This window comes from Orycteropus afer, unplaced genomic scaffold (assembly GCF_000298275.1).
Source record: "Orycteropus afer afer isolate SDZICR_OR568_19922 unplaced genomic scaffold, OryAfe1.0 scaffold00357, whole genome shotgun sequence".
Taxonomy (NCBI): domain Eukaryota; kingdom Metazoa; phylum Chordata; class Mammalia; order Tubulidentata; family Orycteropodidae; genus Orycteropus; species Orycteropus afer.
In genome coordinates, this window is record NW_006921944.1 from 3,318,984 (window position 1) to 3,324,075 (window position 5,092).

Consider the following 5,092-nt stretch of genomic DNA (forward strand, 5'->3'; position numbering starts at 1 on the left):
TTTTTGTGAATGAAACTGGAGGATATAATTTCAAATACGCAATCAAGTCATTTCATTGTGTGACAGAACTCATGTCAAGTGAATTTTCTTCTAGTACAGAGCAAAAAATAATGTGAGTGTCAATGAGCTCATTGAGTAAGCAAGATTTCAAGTAATGAAGTAATCCTTGACTAGTTGTATTGATTATAAAAAAAAAATTGAAATATATGCTTGCAAGTGGGATTTATTTTCAAAATATCTGTATTTTCCCTTCAGATATATAGAGTCCTTTTAAGACTCCATATTCATACCACCTCTCTATATATTACTTACATTTCAGTTTATAAATTCGTATCTTGGAAGTCAAGAGCTTAGATACTCAGTTTCATTGCATCTTCTCATATATCTAATCACTTTGTGAAGCATATCTACTTTGGGGCTCACAATTAAACTAACATATTGTGGAAAAGATAACTCAGAAGAAAAAGAATTAACCTTAGATGAATATACATTGCAAGCAAAAATTAAACATTTTATAATATTGAACCTTGTTTACTTAAACTTTGGGTGTTTTCTGGATGTTCTCATCAGCAACAATTTTTTTTTTTCCTAGCCAATGATGTTATTATGTAGTGGAAATATTTTGCAAATATCTCACTTAGCCAATCAAATAATTCATAAACAATTATTGAATACCTTTACTTTCCTATTATTCTTAGAAAAAATTTTGGTGACTATTTAACTTTAGTGATATTTAGCACTTACATGGCACTTACTACATGCCAGGCACTATTTTCAGTGCCTTATCTTAATCTTTCTAACATCTCTATGACGTGATGTAGTCCTTGGGTGGCGAAACAATTATCACACTTGATTACTAGTTGAAAGTTTGGAGGCTCAATTCCGCCCAATTCACATCTGAAAAAAAAAAAAAAAACCTTGATGACTTATAAAAAAAAATAAATCTGCAAATTAGCCATTAAAAACCCAATGGAGCACACATGACTCCACAGCAACTGGTTTTATGAGATGAGTGTTTTGATAAATAATCCCATTTTATATTTAAAAGATTTGAGGCAAAAAGAGATTCTGTAAGTTGTCAGAAATCTCATAGCTCATAAACAAAAGAGCTGAAATTTGCACCAGGGTTGAGCTCCAGAGTTTATGTCTTAAACCTGTTGCCACTGAGTTAATCCTAGTTCATGAAGACCCCATGTGCTTCAGAGTAGAACTGTGTTCCATAGGTTTTTCAAGGCAGTTGCCTTCTGGAAGCAGATTGCCAATCCTTCCTCCCAAGGTGCCTCTTGGTCTATTTGAACCATCAACATTTCAATTAGTAGCTAAGCACTTAACTATCTACCATCCAGGAGCTCCTTTATGTCTATAACCACTGTATTATTTCACCTTTACACATGAATATTGTTCCAGGAAGAAACTACATATAATCAAAGATATATCTAAAGCAGAAGTAGAAAGACCATGTGATTTAATGGTAGACCATGGTTCAAGTTCTTATTCTGTCAATAATTGGACACTGACATTAGGTAACCAATCTGACTTCTCTGAGCTTTAGTTTTCTAAAAATGAAGAAAATTGTTAATTCAAAAGGTAGTTTCAAAGATTAAGAGAAAAAATTAGACAACTTTATAATTTTATATATAAAAAAAAAAAAACTCACTGTTGTCAAGTTGGGTCTGACTCATAGTGAGCCCTACTTGGGTTTCCAAGGTGATATCACTAGGAAGTACATTGCCCAAGGAGTGGCTGGTGGGTTTGAACCGCCAGCCTTCTGGTGAGCAGTCAAGTGCCTTAGGCACTATGCTACCAGAGCTCCTTATACATAGTAGATATCCAAGAAGGACAATTCTTTTGCTATTAGTGATTTTATTTAACTAAATAAACAACTCAACCTAGAAACTCAGACTCTGATACTACTGGTTAGCATGGTAGTAGAGGAAAAAAAAAATCTTATATCCTGCATTCTGAGGTAATTTTTTTCAGTAATTCAGAAATTTGGATCAAGTTATCCAATGATTTAGAGTCCTAGAATCCCCTTTTGTGCTTTAAGATACACTGAATGCACGAATCTGTTCTTTTGCCTTCCAGTGACCAGTATGAGTACTATTCCACTTACCTATCACTCCCTTAAGTTTCTGACTACAGAAATATATCTGACATTGTTTGAATCCTTCTTTGAAGGGCAGACTGAGCCTGGCAAGTATGGTAGTTATTGGCTTAGAGGTGAGTATTGGAGCCTAAGAAGCCAAGTTGATAGAGAAAGGAAAATAAATGCCAGTAATAATTCATAGAAGAGGAGGTAATGAGAGAATATATCAAGACCTTGAAAGGGATATATGGTTTAACACAAAACAATGGCCAAGTCCCAAGGGTAGTGACTGAATCAGAATGATGGTTAAAACAAAGAAGGAGAACATAGGAAAAAAAAAAAAAAAAAAAACCTGTGATTAAGTTTAAAGCAAAAGGAAATAGGACAACTTCAAAAAACAATGCCAAAATCTTTTTTTGTAAGGTACATGGGCAGTCTGGGCTGACAAAAGCGCTGTGAAGGCATGTAATATGCTCCTTGATCCATGACCTTGCACTACTCCCAACCAGTGCTTCTCAAATTTTATTGTACCTATGAATCATCTGGGCATGTGGTTAAAATGCAGACTCTGATTCAGTAAGTCTGGGATGAGGACTGAGATTTACTTTACTGACAAGTTCCTAGGTGCTGCTATTGCTGCCCACGATCCACATCTTAAAAAGCAAGGCTCCCAGAACCTCTGCTTCAATATTGATATTTCTCTTCTACCTGAGGTGATCTAGTATCACCAGTGGAATCTCTTGACATTCTTTCATTCCTGAAGCCATGTCACCTGCCTCAGCCTCCAGAAGAAGCCCTCTTCCTACCTTTGAGTAGTGACAGAACCCCTCCCCTTCTCTAACAATTCTGAAGCTGTGCACATTCAATACCTACTTCTGTTGAGACACTGTGAGAAAGGTGAGTCTCCTTTCCCAAATACATGGACAGAAAGTAGCCAGGTAAGAAAAACTGCACTGTGAGTCAGCATGCCTCCTTGGTATTTCTAAGATAGAACCTTAGGAAATCTTGCTATAATGATAGGCAAACAAATAAACAAAACCCCAAAAACTGTTGACACTACCTATCTGCTCAACATTGGAACAAAATACTATTTTTCAGAATTCAAATCACTGCCTCAATTATTGTTTCTACGAATAGTAGATTCTGAATTACAAACACAAACTAAAATAAATTTTACATAACATTCATTCAGAAATTGGGATATGTTTATACACATTAAAGAAACTAATAAAAAAAGAAAAAAAATCCTTTTCTCAAAAGAAATCATTCTGGCCAACTATTTGGCATTACTGAACTTTTATAGCTGTCTCACAATTATAAAAGTTGCTGTAATTTTTTTTTTTTTAATCACAATCATGAGGATTCTTTGATTTTGGGAGAAAGTAGATAATTTGTTTCCTCCTTTCCATAATTTTGACTCTGCTTTAACAATTTTTGGTTTAGTAAGTTACAAACTGCTCCAAATTATTATAATTTAATGTACTTTAATCAATTATATTAATCAATCACTTCAATTATTTAATTAATATTGTAAAACCAGATATTTAAGTCATATGGAAAGATATCTCTCCCTTCTTCCCCTCTATTAAATACAAACTTTTGACATGATAGTTCATACTTAGACTTAATGTAAAAGCACACTGACTTGCAGATAAAATCCACTAGATCATATCATAAGCATTGTGTACTGAAATTTTTTAATATTATAATATTTTATTGTGCTTTTGGTGAAAGTTTACACAGCAAATTAGGTTCCCATTTGCAAATTTATTTTTCTTTTCTTTTCTTTTCAGCAGCATTAGTTACATTTTTCACAATGCGTAACATTATAATAAAAATAATATCAAATCTGTTCTGATTGTTCAGTTTTCATTACTCTAGCTTTCTTATTTCCTCTTACTTTCTCATCTTTGTTTTATGGTAAATATTGATCACAGCTAGATCATTTTTGAAAGAAGCACAGTACTCACAGATGATATTGTTTATTTTATGAGCCAACCTGTTATTTATCTGAAAGATGACCTCTGGCTGTGGTTTCAGTACAAAGTTTAAAGAGCATCTCAGGACAGTAGTCTCAGGGGTTCCTCTAGTCACTACTGCTCCAGTAAGTCTAGCCTTTTATAAGAACTTGAGTTTTGTTCTACATGTTTTCTCTCTCTCTGTGGGACCACCTATTGTGTCTATGATCAGTATGGTAAGCAGTTGTAGCCAGACACCATCTAGTTCTTGTGGTCTCAGGATAGATGAGGCCATGGTTGTGTAGGCTACTAGTCCTGTAGACTAGTTTCTTCTTTGAGTTTCCTTCTTTCTCTTTTGCTGCAAATGAGTAGAGACCAATAGTTGTATGTATACCTATTCTTGTCCTATAAAAGTTCCACTTGCAAATTTTTAAGAACCTAGACACTATTCCTCAAACTAGGATATAGAACATGTTTATGAACTATTTTATACTAACTGACTGAGTTGTCTCACAAGACTATAACATTAAACTATCAAATCTAATAAACCAATCCCACAGGTGTTTGGTTTTGTATAGGAAGTATCTTTAATTGTATCCCCTCTGTGCTTTTATATATATATGGAAATATATGTAGCATACATTTACTTGTGTATCTGTGAACCCATATATACACACATATACCTTCCTACACACACACACACACACACACACATATCTGCCTATGTAACTACAAACATATTTTTGGATTGTTACAAAATTATGTATGTTATAGCATTTATCAAAAATATCCCATGTTCTTCTACACCTCTTAGTATCATCATTTATTTTGGTCAAGTTGTGTGCATTTTACCTGTATTAGGTATTGTCCTTCCCATCACCAAAAATAACAAGTGTCCAGTTCCTGGAGTGTGACTCCCCCTCCCTCCCACTTCTATCTGTGGTAACCACCAATGAACATTGTTTTCTGTATATATAGTTATTCTTGTCTTCTTATGCAAGTACAGTCAGATAATATTTGTTCTTTTGTGATGACTTACTTCACTCAG